The sequence below is a fragment of the Mauremys reevesii genome, linkage group 13 (assembly GCF_016161935.1).
Source record: "Mauremys reevesii isolate NIE-2019 linkage group 13, ASM1616193v1, whole genome shotgun sequence".
In the NCBI taxonomy this organism is placed as follows: Eukaryota; Metazoa; Chordata; order Testudines; family Geoemydidae; genus Mauremys; species Mauremys reevesii.
Genome location: NC_052635.1, coordinates 26,610,722 through 26,628,869, shown reverse-complemented (window position 1 = coordinate 26,628,869; position 18,148 = coordinate 26,610,722). Strand labels below are relative to the sequence as shown.

Sequence of the window (18,148 nt, the reverse complement as noted above, 5' to 3'; positions counted from 1 at the left end):
TCGCTCTTTCTCTGCTGTCAACAAATGTTATAAAACCACTGGCAGTATCTCAGCTCCCTCTAGTGCTGCTCTGCATAGAGGATGACAACCTACTACCACTATCTCTTATTCCATTAATTTAAGTGGCAATCTCCTTCATTATACATACCTTATTCTATCCAAGAGCAGGTCCATCTTGTACATTGTATGAGAAACAGGGCCTATTGAAACAGTGGCATTTGATCATATAATTAAGGACTATATTGTAATGCATACACATGAGAGAGATAAATTAAGGTTGCACAGACAATCTTAATTTTGCCATTTCTTAATTTCTGAGTGCTTGACTTTGCAACCATACGAATGTTCTTTTAATGTGTGTGATTTTCTGTACCTTGAAGAATAAAGAGCTATGTTCACTCTGCCAGCATTTGAAACTTCCAGCTGTAGAGCGTCCCCACATTTCAAACCTTATTCTACTGCTTGAGATAAATTACAGCCATCTATGGAACAAATGCTGAAGCACCTCTAGTGGGATATTGTTATTTTAATACGCTAAGCCTTTTCTCTGCCCTCCTTCTCCATCACAGTCTGCTCTGTATGCAATGAAATCACAAGCAGCTGAAGGACAACTAGCCTTCAAATTGACCCTTTGCTCTTTTTCCAGGTGAACAGTTGGAAGGAAAAATAAGTAACTAGGGCCAGATTATTTTCTTTGTTTTAATTCATTGATATTTGGAATCCTAACAAAAAAGGAGGAAGTACAAGTCTCTCAGCGAGGGCTGCTTGGACTGCAAGTGAAGGAAGTGAGCTGTGGGGGTAGTCGCTGAAGCATTGGGTCATCATGTCATTTCTCAGAGACCATAAGCTTTCCCCACATCTGTTGAGCAAAGCGGTTCCTAATCAGAATCTGCTGCTTCCTTCTTTCCCTACAACTTTCAAGACACAGTCATCCATTGGTGCGTGGTGCATCCGTGTGAAAACTGCCTTCTTGAGAAATTTAAAGGCAGAATCCGGATCAGTTCCCTGCACAAGCTTTGCAATATCCCTGGAAATTGTCACAATCTGGACTTGGAGCCCAGAGCATCGCTTAAGCCACTGAGGGGAAAACTAATCTCTTATGCTTTCATTGGTAGGCCTGTCTCATTGACTGATCCTAATGAGGTGGAAATGAGCTCAGCTGCCTAATTCTATTAAAAACATTGGCTGTTTTTGTACATGGATGCTCATCTGCTGCATTGTAGCCTCATTGCTAAAGCCATGGTAGAACAGAAGCAGGTCACAGTTGCCCAAAACAAAACACGCTACTTTTCTCCAGATTTGATTTCTTTTTATCCAGTAAGAAACGGCCCAGCACCAGAGGCAGTGTTCATCCAGAAAAGCTATACAGACTATAAAGCCCTTGATGTGGAGGAATGGAATCTCCATAGCTTACAACTCATGAGCAACTGTCTTACTGCTCACTGATTGCACGATAATATGCTAGCTACTGCACTCCAATATAACGGATCAGGTTCTCTTCTGTGGTTAAGATCACTTCAGTGCTGGGTTGTGTGCGTGCATGTGTGTATGTGTGTGCGTGCACGCAACAGTTATGGCTCCCTAATTCTCTGCCCAGCTTTGTCCCAGTGTCAGCCAGTGGTTCCAAAGAGATCTTCTACCAGCTGGAGATAGCCAGCATGCAGTCTATTTAAGTTATGTCCTTCCTGATCCTCCCTGGCCCTTGGGCAAGGTCGTTGGGTGGTTAGTAGCTTAGGAGCTGGCTCTCTGCACGCTGGGGAATGAATCCCTAGCTAGGGAGGTAAGTTCCAAGGTACATAAATAAAATACCTTGTGATTTTCTCTCTGTCACAGTGACTGCCCCTTCAAGGGCTGTCAGGGACCAGCCTACCTGTGACAAGCTGCTGGTTAGTAGAAGGAGCCAACTCAGGCCCACCTGGAAGTAATTAAATCTCTAGGTGTCTGGTTGGCAGCCAGTTAGCTAATGAGTCTGATAAAGGGCTACCAGGACTCAGCTGGAGGTTGAGCAGGAAGTTCCAGAGGAGAAAAGTTTCTGGAGGAAGCTGAACAGGAGAACACTTGAGAACACAGGGCCTGGAAGATGTGCTCTGTGGGATGGGGAACTCCCAAACAGTGGCAGGAAGCCCAGCCTGAGAGGACCTACATGCTGCCCTGGAGAAGAGCTGCAGCTGAGACAGCTCCATAGATCCCTGGCTCCATGGAAAGATTCTTCCCAGGCAGTGGCAAGAGGCTTGTCTCCAGGGAAGGGACCTAAACCAAGAGAGCACTGCTGCAGGGGAGTGCTGAGCCCAGGTGGGAACAAATAAACTGAGACTAACTCTGTCTCCCAGCTAAGGTGCTAGGGTGAAGACTTACTTGTATTTTCACTGGGTCTTTGGTTAAGAGACTAGACCCCTCAGAAGGGTCATTGTTCCCTACATAAAGCCTCATTGAACTGATTGATGATAGGGGAAACTGAGGCAGGGTGCCCCGCACTTGGCCAGATGAGGGTGCTATAGTTAAGGTACACAGCCTGTGATGCTCTTTGTAGGACTGTTGTATAAGAACATAAAAACTGAGCTCCAGTCTGCTTTATAAGGAAACTAAGCCTCCTAAGACTCTCTTCCCTCTTCCTCCTCCCCGCAAAAATCTATAGAGGTTTTCCCTCTGGTTGTCTCAATTTCCCTTCTCTGCAGCATGCTGACAACTGACTGGTTGCCATTCTCCTCCACAAAAGTGGTTGTATTTCAAGTGTGTGTGTGTGTACAGGTGTGTAAATGTCTCCCATTTGGTGTTCTTTACTTGTCATCACTGCTTTTGTGTCCACCAAGTAAAATGTTGCATGTCTTTAGTAAGTCAGAGGATGCTGCTTCTGTCTGCTTTGCCAACCAAATGAGCAGCATAACATAGCTGGAGGATGGCCACAGGCAAAACACGGTAGACAGAGGGTTAAGAAATGATAAACCGTTACAGCTCCCTATTGTAACAGAGAAGCAGTTGAGATCAGGCAAAAGAAAACAGTGTGATGGAATAATCCTGTTTTAAAAAAACACCTCTGAGTTTGTGAAGCAGGCAATGCAGAATTCATCTGTTAGCTCGCCCGAGATGAAATCAGCTCTACAGTGAGCCTGGTGGAGATTTCATCAGTTTTTCAGCCTTCCTTTAGGAGCAGCGCCTGACTCACTCAGCATGTGAGTCATGCACAAATCTGTGCCTCCTGCTATGCTGAATGTTACACTGTGAACAAACCCAGAGCGTGCCCTGATAATAGAAACTTTCAATAATACATGTGGTGCCACGTGACAGTGGAAAGATTACAGGTATTAAAGGCAATTTAGAATAATTTAGAATCAAGCCATTTTCAGAGCAGGCAATTAATCCAGTTGTATTTTTTAAAAAAAAGCTGCTGTGTTTGAACAAAATATACTTGGGTTAAGAGAGAGACTTGGAATTAAGTGAGACTTTTAAAAAAATAAAGGATTTTAGCAAGGCTGTTGTAATCCTGCCACTCTTGCCTGCATATTCAGATTATATTATGGGCTAGAAGCTGTGTTTTTTTCCCACTCAAGGGGCTCAGTACACTTGAAGGAAGACAAGTTAAAAATCTATATTCTTTTTCTTACAAAATCACTGTAACGTGTGTTCAATACCCTATAAGTGAGTGGGTTTTTTGGCGGGGGGAGAGTTAATGGGGTAAAAGAAGGCTGGTTAGACACAAGGTGCTGTCTAATGGTAGCTGTTACAGCAGGGTGACTGGGGTGTCACAGCTCCTGGGTTCATTCCCATTTCTGCTCATGATTTGTTTTGAAACTTAGGCCAATTCTCTTAATTGCCTCGTTCCTCAATTTACCCGTTTGTAAAATCGGTATAAACAAGGCTCACCCATTTCTAAGGGATTTTGTTCATCTTAATTGTTGAACATTCATTGATTTGTTTTAAAGTACTTTGAGACCCTTGGATAAAAGGAGCTGCTTAAGTAGTATGGTTGGACATGACGTAAGGTACATCAGCAAGCTGCTTGCTCAGATTTACCAAGAGATAAATCTGTTTCAAGTAGCTAAGAATTTATGCACCGATGTTAGCCAACTAGAAGACTTGTAACTTGGTTGGAATACAACAATCTTTGTCTCTGATTTTGACATCAGTGTGGCAAAAATTGGCTCTTTCAGAGGTAAAAGAATTTGTATACAATGCAAGTAGTAGCCACATGTTCCAAAGGTTGTATTTGAGCTGTGCACACAGATGCCCTGGTTTGGATTAGTGTATTGGGTAATTTTTATGCTCACATGTGGCTCTACAGACACACATGGGGTTTGCATGTATGCAGGTTGAGCTGGCTCAAAAGTATGTATTTAATTCTGTACTCAGTTTTCTGAGGACTGCCTATTCAAATAAATGCAGCACAAGGAGCACAGTATGATGTTGTAAATGATCTCAAAGAAGTGCCAAGTCTGGCATTACAACAGTCTCCCAGCATTTTCATTCTCTGTCATTCTTTTTGCTTTGCTTTCCCTTCCAATCACTGATCTATTGTTCCCTGCTCCTGATATTAGAGACAGGACTGACTGCTGTGCTCACTGTATTGAGTAACAGTCATGGCACATTCAGCAACAGTTATGACCTCATCAACTACTGGCCTGGCTATGAGGTCTTAAGAGTGAGAGAGAGAGAGAGTGTGCGTGCACACGCTTGGCCTGGTCTAAGTCACAGTGCCAACTGTCCTGTTCTAAGTTTATTCTCTATCAGGTGTATCCAGGTGCACAATCAGATCTGCTATGCTCTCAGCAGTTAGATAGTGAAGATACATATTGATGTTGGAGACTGATATTTCAGAGCAAATAGGCAAAGCTGAGCAATGAAGGTGCTTACAGCAAATCTACAGTATAGCCTGGTCTACACTACGCGTTTAAACCGGTTTTAGGAGAGTAAAACCGATTTAACGCCACAACCGTCCACACTAGGAGGCACATTATATCGATTTTAATGGCTCTTTAAACCGGTTTCTGTACTCCTCCCTGACGAGAGGAGTAATGCTAGTATCGGTATTACCATATCGGATTAGGGTTAGTGTGGCCACTGATTGACGGTATTGGCCTTCGGGCGGTATCCCACAGTGCACCACTGACCGCTCTGGACAGCAATCTGAACTCGGATGCAGTGGCCAGGTAGACAGGAAAAGCCCCGCAAACTTTTGAATATTTCCTGTTTACCCAGCGTGGAGCTCTGATCAGCACGGGTGGTGATGCAGTTAATCAGTGATCGCTGTAAGGGCAGGCAAATCTGTTCTATCAGCGCTCCGTTACAGAAGACGACATTCAAAATCATTTTTTAAATATCTCCAGACAGATGCCATAGCAGAGACTCAGTGCACTGCTGCATGACAAGCGTAACAGAAAGCCAAAGAATCAAATGGACGCTCATGGACTGGAGGACTCAAGCTATCCCACAGTTCCTGCAGTCTCTGAAAAGCATTTGCATTCTTGGCTGAGCTCCAAATGCTTCTAGGGTCAAAAACAGTGTCCGCGGTGGGTCAGGGCGTAGCTCGGCAATTTACGCACCCCCCCACCCACCCCCAGGAGTGAAAGGGAAAACAATCCTCTCTTGACTCTTTTACATGTCACCCTATCTTTACTGAATGCTGCAGATAGACGCGATGGTGCAGCACTCAACACCAACATCCTTGCTCCCCCCACGCTATGGCTGACTGATGGTACAATACGACTGGTATCCATTCTCGTCATCAGCCTATTGGCACATGGGGCAGTGCAAAAGGACTGGTAACCATGATGACCAGCATCTGTTAGGTCGATCAAGGGCGCCTGGTCCTAATTTTTCCTGGTAGATGGTGCAATATGGCTGATAACCATCGTCGTCATAGAAACAGGGGGCTGAGCTCCATCAGCCCCCACCCTTCAGGTGTAAAGAAAAGATTCAAGTGCCCCTGAACTAGCAGAGGGATGCTGGGCTCCTCTCCTACACACTCCTTACTGTCCTGTCTGGACTATCATAGCAGCTGGAGGCTGCCTTCCACTCATATCTCACTAACAAATCACTGTGTCTTATTCCTGCATTCTTTATTACTTCATCACACAAGTGGGGGGACAATGCTACGGTAGCCCAGGAAGGCTGAGGGAAGAACGGAATCAACAGGTGGGGTTGTTGCAGGAGCACCCCCTGTGAATAGAATACAGCTCATAATTTCTGCAGGATCTGACACAGAGCAGCTGTGCTCTTTGGTTCTGTGATACAGTGGTTCTCTAGTACACTTGCCCATATTCTAGGCAGGACTGATTCTATTTTTAGATACCTAAAAGGAGGGATTGACTCAGGGAGTCATTCCCAATTTTGGCTTTTGCGCCCCTGGCTAAGAGCAGCCAGGGGCACTTATGACAGCAGCAAATGGAACAGTGCAAAAGGACTGGTAGCCACGATCATCTTATTACCAATTTATGGTATGGTAGATGGTACAATATGGCTGATAACCATCGCTGCTATCATGCAAAAGCAAAAGCATGCTGCTGTGTAGCGCTGCTGAATTGCCTCTGTGAGCGGCATCTAGTACACATACGGTGACAGTCACAAAAGGCTAAACAGGCTCCATGATTGCCATGCTATGGCATCTTCCAGGGCAATCCAGGGAAAAAAGCCGCGAAATGCTTGTCTGCCGTTGCTTTCCCAGCGGAAGGAGTGACTGACGACATTTACCCAGAACCACCCGCGACAATGATTTTTGCCGCATCAGGCACTGGGATCTCAACCCGGAAATTCAAAGGGGCGGGGGAGGCTGCGGGAACTATGGGATAGCTATGGAGTAGCTACCCACAGTGCAATGCTCCAGAAATCGACGCTAGCCTCGGACCGTGGACGCACACCACCGATTTAATGTGTTTAGTGTGGCCGCGCACACTCGATTTTATAAAATCTGTTTTACAAAACCGGTTTATGCAAATTCGGAATAGTCCCGTAGTGTAGACGTACCCTATGTCACAATAGCCTCTGACTCAACACTGGCTAAACAGCGTCTACAGTAACAAGTTAGCAGGGCTCTTCTGTTGTCCCACCCTGTTAGCAAGTGTTGAAAGGCTGCAGGGGAGATGATGCTGGATTCTTGCTGACTCTCTGTACAAGTGGGGTTAATTAACTCAGCCAGAGAAAAAAGGGTGTGGCAGTGGCTCTTTAGTCAGGGATACACAGGTCTCTGCAGGGAAATCTGAGGAGCAGTCTAGTTTAGGCAGAAAACTTAATCTGAGGTTTGTTTTTGTTTGTTACCCGCTTGCTGTATTAGTAAGTAGGGGACTTACTGCACTGTGTGTAGACTCTGTTCAGAGTAGAAACTCCACTTGCCGTATACACACCCTGAGGAGTGTCCATGGTGCATTGAAATTCATACTCATTGAATTATATATATGCACACTCATAAAATAATATATTCCTGTCCAGTAAAGTATTATGTTTTAGTGTTCTGTTACACAATAAGCTTTCTAATAAAATGATGCATTATTTTCTATCACTGCTAACTGAAAATAACTGACTTCATTTTTTTCCTTTAGAAGTGTTTATTTTTGTGATGAAGGAGCCACATAAGTAATTCATGCAAGAAGCTTTGTAGATTTGTAAGGAGTTGAAATGAAAATCCTTTAAAAACAATTCCATATCCTATTACTAATACCACTGCTATAAAAATTGAAACAATGTAATAAAAACAGAAATTCCAACAGCATGTGAAAATGTGCATTCTGATTTGCACAACTGATTTATGAACATAATCGTGACCATGTGCAGTTGCAGCAATTCTGAATGAAAATGTCCATTTCTTTTCCCAAGAGGCCACTTGTGTGCACATTTAGAATTTGTTCAAGTAACTGTGTCTCTGAGATTCGAAAAATCTGGGCTATACTTTTGGTTACTATATCCGCTTTCTTTATATTCTTTTCATTGCTTTTTGTTTACATGATGAAACGAGATTGGCAATTACACTTCGAATCTAATCTTACTCATCTCTGTTAGTTAGAACTCAAGATAAAGTCACTGGTCTTTAGTGAGACTTGGACTCTGTGTCCCCCCCCTTGGTAATAAAACAAAATATACATTTGATCTTCCACTCACCATCCTTCCCAGCACACTTCTTTCAAGGGTAATAAGATGGAAATAATAAACATTTAAGTAAATTGAATGGTCACACAATAGAACTGATTCTCCCTTCACGTTACACCAATGTAAATATGGAATAAATCTACTGATCATGACGACTCAAAACCTGTGTAAGTGAGATCAGTATCCAGTCCAGTAAGTGCATGCTATACTAAGGGGGATTTTAATCAAAGCAAAGAAATAGCAGTGGGTTTTTTTTACTAGGGATTTGGGGAAAAAATCCTTTTATTTTCTAAAATTTGTTCTTATTGAGTGTTAGACTTATAGAAGAACAAGTGTTTTCTCCTTGCAGATTTCACAATGACAAAGAACAAAGCTGTAGCAATAACACAGAGAGCCTACCTTAAAAAAAATGCTTTTTTTTGTTTTTCCAGAGTAATTAAACAGAACAATGATTATGAGTAAGAAACTCCACCACTTACACTGTTTCCACAGCTACCATTTTGATACCTCATTTATTCTTACACATACAAAATGTCTTTAACAAAATCTGTAGGGTTTTTTTATTTCTGACTCCAGTCTTGTCCACCCAGTCCATTAGAAGGAGATGGACTAACCTGTCCCCAAACAACGATACATCCAGGAAGAGATCGTAAAGATAAAATATGTTGCAAACAAACACATTCTGCCTTTGCTTGCTAGAAATCTACTGATCTACCTACGATGTAGTTCCACTTTCATTAACCTCTTTAATCATGTACTTGTATTTAATCATCAAAATGCTTAATAATGTACATTCTGTTCCCAGCCCTGGAATAACACCCAGTTATATGAATTCATGATAGATTATTTTAATAAAATCAGTAATTGCCTTTTATTGTTTTAAATTATGATCTTGACGTTTGTTGAGTAACAATAGTGTCTTAGGTATAGCAGGACTAAAGATCTTTTTATCATTACATAATCTAACATAAAGTGGATTTAGCAAATGCTAATGCACGTGCTTTTTTTTAATATAGTGCTTAATTATCATGAAGCTTGTTTATGAGTTAAGATTCAGCAGCTTGGCTAAATATAGAAGTGAGAGTAGGGATGGTCTTGTATGCAAGTACAGGCCTGGCAGTCTGTACATGCTGGATTCTGTTCCTCTCTTACCTGTAGGCTTTGCTTTCTGTGTTAGTGCTCACCCTACCAAACTAACGTGGCATTTCAGCCAGTGCTTGTGGTAGATGGCTGCAGATGCCCACTGCCCCAGTGGGAGATCTCTGCCGTTGGGAGCTGACTGGAGTACAGTGGCACCAGGAACTCTGTCCTTGGTGGTCCCTGCTACTCCCCATGAAAGGGGCTGGAGGAGCTGTCCCTGTGCAAGTGCTGTTCTACTTGTTGGTCATGACCCTGCCTTCACCCTCCTCACCCATGAAAGGTTAGCCCAGCTGTCAGATCTGGCTTCATCCAGCATTTGTACTTGGGCAGGGTGAGGGCTGGGTTGAGACAACCTGTGGAGGGATGCGGAGAGTGGATGTTAATTGCACACACTCTCCATCCTGCAGAGGAGTCAAAATCCAGGTACTAATCCATCCTAATCAGTCTGTTTTTTGACGTGTCCACCTCCCTGTGATGTATTTTAGTTGACAGGCTTAAACCATTGTAAAGAGATCCCAGGATGGAAGAGACACCAGAGTATTGATAGCGGGGTACATATGGACTCCCTTTCAGTTGTACACTAAATCCATTTGAGGTGTTAACTACCCTACAAGGGAAGAAAACGTGTAGAGCTTCTTAAAATGTTTGACAGAGCCTGAATCCACAGAAAATTCACCTGGTTCCAGGGTTTGTTATAAATTCGTTTCATTAAAACACGGAGGTTCACAAACATCTAACAAATCTGGGCCTGGTTTCAAATGAATTTGAATTGTTTTTTGGTTTTGCTGCCAGATCATGCAAGAGTTGGGGTTTAACATGCTTTTGGCAAGGAACCAGGGGATGCTTGATGGCTTCCATAGAGTTTTGGTTGTGTTTTGAATGCAGAAATCAAAGTAAAACTTGGAGAATGGGAATAAACCCAGAGAAACCAAAAACTCAAGGAATGTATTTATGAACTGTCAAGTTAACAATCCAAGGAGCTCAGTTCCACGCTGACTCGGATGCACACTTGTTAACTCACATATTTCACCTGTAGGTATTCATAGAGGAAATCACATGGCAGGATTCTTCCCTAAAAATACCCTTATAAAGGTCCTATTTTAGTTCTGAGACTTATTCAGACATTATCATAATAGATAAGTATAGGGAGCTCATTATCAGTAACACGTTGTTTGATCAGCAATCAGTTGCCTATCTTTCTGTCTTCTCTCTAAAACCTACTTTCCACTATAATCTCCTTCCTTCAGCCTTTTCCATGATATCTGTTAAGAGCAGCGACAGCCGAACTGGCTTAAAATACTTTTTAAACACAAAATAGGGCTGTAACATATTATACCTTGGGGGAGTGCCCTGTAACCCCCATATTCCTCATCTGTATATAATTGTGATATTGCATATAAAACATGCCATGTGAGGTATCAGGGAAAAGGTTCATTGGCTGAAAATCACTGTTCTATCTAAATATGTATATTTTTAGTGCATATGAAGTTATGAGATGGTGTTGTAGGGTTGTCACTTAAACATGCTGTAAATTGGGGAATCAGCCAGATATTAGCTCCCCCAGAAGCAACAGCAAGGAAAGTAACCAACACCCGGGCGGGATGTCAAACAACCCATCAACAGCCATTGTCCAGCAAGGGAGCTACAATTCAATGACTCACTTGCATAAGGCCACACCAGAGGAATTGCTCAGCCTTGCCTGGGGACTCAGCAGTGCCCCCAGGCATGTCTGGATTTGTGTTCTCCAAGCACATGGGACTGAGGGTATAAAACAGAACACAAAGGCCCCATGCTTGGCCTATCTTCTGCCCCACCTATGCTGCAAGCAACAAGGACTCTGAGAAGACTTAAGACTCCAACAGAGGAGACTGGCCCAGATTTCAAGGGTGAAATCTGTGTACTGTGAACTACAATATCCAGTAGGGTGAGAAAAACGTCTTAATCTAGATGTTGCCCAGTCTTACAGTCTCAGGCTGCAGTCTAATAGGGTTGAGAGAGTTTAAACTGGGTGCTTTTATTTTATTTTATTTTGGTAACTAACTCTGACTTTTTGCCTATTACCTATAATCACTTAAAATCTATCTTTTGTAGTCAATACATTTATTTAACTGCTTATCTTTACCAGTGAGTTTGCCAGACGTGTTTGGTAAGGGTGCTTGCTCAGGTTTCCATTGATGAAGTGGTGAACCAATTAATAAATTTGCACTTCTCATCTTGGGCAGTGCAAGACAGTATATTCCTGAGGTACAGTGCTGGGAGGGAGTTGACTGGTGCCTTTCTCTGTGTGATTCATGAGTGGTTCTGGGAACATTCATGCAATCTAGCTGGCAGGAGGGCTCCACGTGCGGTTGTGCTGAATGATAACAGGACCTGGAGAGATTTGCTGCTTGTCGGTAGCAAAGCATTGTCCCACAGTCCCAGGCTGCACCCCGAGGATCCCATCACAAGGGCTAAATCCTATTCCAGCCAAATTCTCTTCCTATGTCTTCCTGCTCTCAGAAGAGGACAGAGCCAAGAGACTACAGTACTATTTAAACATTGTCTATCTCCTTCTGTTTAATCTCAGTTTTGTCTATCTAATCTATCAAGGCATTTATACCTCATTTTTGCTGACTAGGCATTAAAATGTGATGGGCAGAGCTTACGTGCATTGCCTTGTTTCTTGGATGAGCCAGCAATTGTGCTTTGTCACTGACAGACATGCTGAGCTTCAGGGATGAACACAGTTGTCTGTCAGACTGACATGTCCACATTGTCAGAGAAAGAGAGAGAGACCACTGTCAGTTAGAACAAGCTGTCTGTGATGATTTGTCTTATTGGCTAAGAAATGAACTGTGGAGTTGAATGAACAAACCCCCACCAAGCTGTACATATAGGCCATGCTACTTAAATGCTCTTGCTTTTTGTTTCTTCAATAGTTTTCTGAGTAGCGGTTGGGGTCCCACTTCCATCAGCCCAGCGATATGCCAAAGGGGGCTTTCATTGTCTTCAGGACGTTTGATCTGTTGGAACAGGAATCAGTGAAGACAGTGTGGTTTAGTGCATAGGCATGAAGTCCAGGAGACCTTTCCTCAGGCACTAATTCACTGGGACCTTGGGCAAATCACTTTACCTCTATCAGTTTTCCCATCTGTAAAATGAGAATAATGATCCCTTCCTTTGTAAAACATTTTGAGATCTACAAATGAAAAGTCCTTTACAGGTTAACTCTTCCATTGTTCACATGGAAATGTTGTACTGTCTCTATTTGGTAACAGAACTATACATTTCATGCAGTTCTCAAGTGTATCAGGTTTTGCAAAACATGCTATCTTTAGAGGTGAACGATACTGGCTATTGCATAGTGCCACCAAATCAGTGTTCTGCAGATGGGAAAACCAAGCCAGATATCTGTAGTATAGTGGAACTGGTATTAGGATCTCCTGACTTCCAGCTTGAGTTCTTCTCTTACCACTGACTGCTATTTTATGTCTGTGCACCCCCTAGTCCTTATTACCAGTTATGATCATACAGAATCCTAGAAGGCAGGTAATTATTAGTGTTGCCAGTCAAGGAGCTGCTTAGCTTATGTATGGGACCATTGCAGCCCCCACTTGCCTTCAGAATCTGAGTGATGCAAACAGCCCAACATTCATTTCTGTTTACCTCTATTAAGGGGCTATCGAGCCCTACTGATTTAATCCCTTTCACATTTTGTAGGACATCTCTGTAAGGGATATACATCAAGAAGGTAAAACTACACTGTTCATTAGATTTCTTAATATAGGTTGATGACTCTGAAGTTCAGGCTTTCAGTGTCTGCAAGTGAAATCCAGGAAACTTAAGAGCTAGCACTAAATTTTGCAGCTAGAACTCAATCTTCATAATAGAAAACGGACACAGAGGTTAACTGACTCACGCAAGGCCACATTTAAGTTTGTGTCAGTATCCAAGATATTGGATGTAAAATCAGCTTTGCTATGTAAACTGAAGAGTGAAGCTGCCTATGACAGAAAAATGTTTTCTGATCATCAGCCTTGGGGTTACCACCAGGCTGGGAAGGGCAGACATTTTCCAATTTGTTAAGCCAACAATAATATTTAGACTGGCATTATTCTGATGCTTATCTGAAGTGACCTAAATTTCCAGCCTCTAAAGGTTTGGAGATGAGGTGAGGTTTGGTTTGGCCGAACACAGTAAATCCTCCTTGATGCTTATGCAGAGCTCATCTGAACTGTTTTAACTGAACAAAGAACGAGATACTGCTCTTGAACACCTGGGGCTCAACAATGCCTATACAGCTTCTCTTGCTTTGGTTTCAATTTAGCTGACTAACGAGCTATTTTTCCTGTGCCCTCTGCAGCAATACCCATTCTCCTCTCCCTCTGGAGAGCTGTATTAAGTTACTGACTACATGGGTGAATTTAGTGGCCTCAACTCAACACCTGTGGAATTGTTTCAGGGTGCTGGTCCTGGGCACTGTTTGCTCAAGAGTCTTCCCTGCATCCTACTCTAAGGCTTGCCCCTTTAAGACTGAGAAGCGTGAGTGAAGGAGCAAGTTGACAATGGTCCTGTGACTGCAAGCTGCAAGTAGTGTCTCCAGACATGGAAACCGCCTGCTGAAAAGGAAACTGCCTATCCTTGATAGGAAGAGATTTGGCCTCCAAGGGGCTCTCCATAGTATCCAGGAAGGGCTACATAGTGGGGGAAGGAAGTGATCTCTCAATTTCCCAGCTGACAGGAGACAGAAAAGTGTTGCTTACTAGGCATTTTGTATTATTTTACACCAGGTGTTGATCCTGCTTTGAGCGGGGGGTTGGACTAGATGACCTCCAGAGGTTTCTTCCAACCCTAATCTTCTATGATTTATACCATCTATTATTTAATGCAAACTACCCTGAAGAAAGGGACATGGAACCTGATTTAAGTGCTTTGATGTTATCTAGGCTTCTTTGGCTTACATGAATTTATCCAGAGCGGAAAGCCAGTGACATGCTGTGGGCACAAGTCAGTGTGCTTGGGATGTTCAGCCTAGTCTGGAATAACAGGGAATGTGAAAGAAGCAAGGGCATTAATCTCCATCCCTCTCTAACACACATGCCCACAAGTTTTCCTCACTCTTTTTCTTTTTTAAGAGAACTTAAACAAAACTCTTGGAAAGCTGCTGCACCTGTCACACTAATTTTTCTTCCCTTTGGGCTCTGTGTCTGTGTAACCTACCACTGGGAAACAGAATTTAATCAGTGGACATCTGCACTGTTAATAAACTCTGCTTCACGTCCTCTGTAGGGTCAGGAGACATGGGCAATGGTGCCTCAGAGCAATACGGACACCTTCTGCTTCATGCCGCGTCATTACTGACAGCACCAATTTCTTGCAATTAGGCTCCTGCAGCAGGTAGTTAACCTGAAGGGCAACAACTGATTGTCTCAATTTAGCTTTGCTGCTCAGCTCTAGCTTGATATTCAGAACATGGTGTTTTATTTTAAGCTTCCCCTCCCCCCCATCTTCCATGGGAGGGGTTTAAAGCAGACATCTGCTATTAACAACCTACATCAACCTTCCTATTCCTATGGCTCACCTTGAGCCATTGAAGAGGGAAAGAAATCATATCATCTGCACCACTCAAGAAGGAATGACAAAACCAGCCACCAAAATGGACCATCTATTAATGGTGGCAGCATGAGATACATACTGTGAACATGTCAGATGATACTTACAAGTAGAGAGTAGCTTGCTGCCTGGTCCTGGGACCAAGACCACATCTGAAGATTTGTGGACCAAGCTGTTTTCTTTTCTAGACACTTGTCCAGAGCTAGTGCTTAGAAAAAGTTGTTAGTCTGGAAAACTGCCTGCTGTAGCGGTAGGTCACAGCAGCCTACCAAAGCATAGGTGACACTGAACTTATTAAAATATTTTTTTCAATCCTTTGTTATTGAATGAATCATTCATTAGCACTTAATAGTTCCACAGAACTTAAATAAAAGTTAGCAATTGTAACTCTGTTGTGGTTCCCCCTCCGAGTGAATCCCAAAGACTGGATTGCTTTGCTTGGCTTTAAGAGCAGTTACAGTAGCCCTATTATACTTGTTTCTTTGGTATTTTCTCCCTTAAATTTCATAGAGCCGTTTGAAGTCCATGTGAGCATGAAAGCTTCAGTGCATGGAAATTGTATAAATATATTAATAAATTAGGTAACACCCAGATAGTCAAATTAGATTATTCCGATTGCTATCTTTCTATGTTTGTTTGTTTTTTCCCTCTGCTCCAATTCAAACATACGGTTAGCAGCCTCTCTTTCAAACACCAAGTGCTAGGCTAATGCTTTATAGGCTTGACATGCTTCATTTGAAAGCTAAGATTTAGGCTTTTAGATGGCATGAATCATTTTGCTTCTAGCTGTGGTGGTTTTTATGATAGCGGCCACTTAAGCCATGTTGAAAAATTAAAGCAAGATATAATCAGTGTGGCATCATTTTAAGGACCGATATCTTGCAAACACTATGCTAGAAACAAGCGCCCCATGCCAATGAAATGCAAAGGTTTCTCAGAGGAATTAAGGAAAAGCAAGGAGAGAAATCTTAGCCTCCCAGTAGTTCAAAGCACATGTATAAGCTTAGGTGGTTTGCGAGATCAGACATTAAAACCATCTCTAGTCCTTAGGATCAGGAGGGATTTTTAGCACTGGCCCAGAACACAATATATAGCAGGTCTCAGACCTTGAACCACTGTACTTCTCTATGCCCTGAAAGGGCTCACAAAACATTTGGCATTCCTTTCAGTAGCAAGACAGAGAAGTACAACAGAATGGAGCCATCTCATTTCAAATTTTGCATTAACATCACTTTGTTCTTCTATGGCCCTTTTCGTCTGAGGCTTTAGTCACCTCACATACAAACATTAACTAATTAAAACTTGATTCCTGTGAGGTGGGTACTTTATCTTAAAAAGGGCCAGCTTTTTAAAAAATGACACTGCACCCCATATTCTTCACAGTGGTATTATGATAGGATTATGGCACAATTACGGTGCATTTTGCACAAGATAAGTCATGTGAGGTGTCATTAGAAGAGTCATGATTTGCTGAATATGATTATCGTAGCTATATGCATGTATAATTTCTGTATCTGAAGTTAGGAATATTGACTATGTATCAATTGCAAAAGTGTTTGCACCTGGAGAACACCCATCACATAAAATGCAACCAGTCTGGCTGGTTAGTCAATAAACCATTAGGGAGAACAATAGGGAGAGTCTTTGAAGATTCTAATCTCCCACCGTCTTGAGAAGCTTTCTGGGATGCTGATTTGACACTGCAGGGTCATGTGATCATGTCACCTGGTACTGGACACCATCTTGGACTGCTGATATTTTTCCACTGGTATGGGGCGGGGATCAAACTGGGAAACAAAGGATTCCCACCCTATATAAATCCTATTTAAGGCTGGTGAGTGAGTTAATCCGGCTCGGTTCTTCACTGAATCCCTGCCCAAGATGACGGCTAAAAACACCTAAGACTGAACTGGGGAAGAATTGGACCCAGGCTAGAAGGTGTCTGGCCTGCGAAAGATATCTGGAATTCTAAGCTGCAAGCAAAATAAATTTGTCTCTGCAACTTGCTCAAAACAACATTTAGGGTGAGAAATTACTACTTGCAGCCAGTTTCTTTAGTGTATTAAGCTTAGTTTGCATGTTTGCTTTATTTGCCCAGTAATCTACCTTGATCTGTTTGCTATCGCTTATAATCACTTTAATCTATCCTTTGTAGTTAATATACTTGTTTTGTTTTCTAAAACGCAGTTGGTGCAGTTCATAATAGGGGAGGGGAAGCTGTGCATATCTTCCTCCACATTGAGGGAGGGGGCAATTTTCATGAGCTTAATGCTGTACAGTTCTCTGTGCAGTGCAAGACAATACAATTTTGGGTTTACACTCCAGAGGGGGTGTGCACTTGAGTACTGAGCAATTCTCAAACTGAGTCTTCCCACACAGAGCTGATTTCAGTGTTTGTCTTTTTCTGCAGCTGGATGTGGCCGTGTGTGTGTGTGTGCGCGCTGGAGGAGGCTTGAGGGCCTGGCTCAGCAGGACAGGGTGAGGGAGCCCAGGCTGGTGGAACTGATTGGGTTCAGAGAGACCCCAGTGTATCAGGTGGCATCCTGGAGTGGGGAGTAACCCATCACACCCGCCATATGCAAAAGCTATATAAGGCAGGGAGTGACATCATCTGTGGTTCTTCACTACCCTCATAAAAGGACTCCTGGAAACACCTGAGGAGCAAAGACTGAACTAGGGGAAGTGCTGGGCCCAGGTTAAAGGGATTTCTATCCTGTGTATGAAACACCTGGGGATTCCAAGCTGTAAAGCAAGTGTAGATCCCTTAAGGATCTGCAGCCTGCTTGTATCATTTCTCAGGGTGACAATCTAATTCATATCCAATCTATCTAGTATATTAAGCTTAGTTTTCACTTTTGTTTATTTGCTAGGTAATCTGCTTTGATCTGTCTGCTATCCCTTATAATCACTTAAAATCTATTTTTGTAGTTAATAAACTTGTTTTTGTTTTTAATCTAACCCAGTAAGCTTTGACTGGAGAGGTTGGGGAAAATCTCTGCTTGCTTACCACAAGTGTGCATTGTTCTCTTCACACTGAGGGAGAGGCAGACCAGGTATTAAATCCAATACTGGCCAGATTTGACTAGGGAAGGACGGTACAGCTCTGGGGTCCCAGGCTGGGAAGCTGGTGGTTAGAGAGCCTGTGTGTAACTGCAGCTGGGTGTGTCCCTACCTGTATGGATGCTGGTGAAAGTGCAGGCTGGAGGGCTTTGCAGCTTGTCACAGCAGTACAGTGTGAGAGGGAGCCCAAGCTGGTGGGTCGGGGGGCTCAGTGGTTCCCCATAGGTGGCACCCATCACAGGTACTTTTTTCTTTAAAAAGGATCAGTTTTTTTAAAACTGAG

At 42.9% G+C, this 18,148-nt stretch overlaps 1 protein-coding gene and 1 long non-coding RNA gene across 8 annotated transcripts in view; one reads left to right on the top strand and one right to left on the bottom strand.

Annotated features, from left to right (window-relative positions):
* Positions 1-18,148, top strand: part of PTPRT (protein tyrosine phosphatase receptor type T) — a 698,170-nt gene that overhangs the window by 431,409 nt on the left and 248,613 nt on the right. The window lies entirely within an intron of this gene.
* The window catches only part of LOC120380629, a 37,334-nt gene continuing 31,184 nt past the window's right edge, over positions 11,999-18,148 (bottom strand). For all 3 annotated transcript variants that reach the window (XR_005587847.1, XR_005587849.1, XR_005587848.1), the window contains one exon: positions 11,999-12,215. This is a non-coding gene — a long non-coding RNA (uncharacterized LOC120380629). The remainder of the gene's footprint in view (positions 12,216-18,148) is intronic.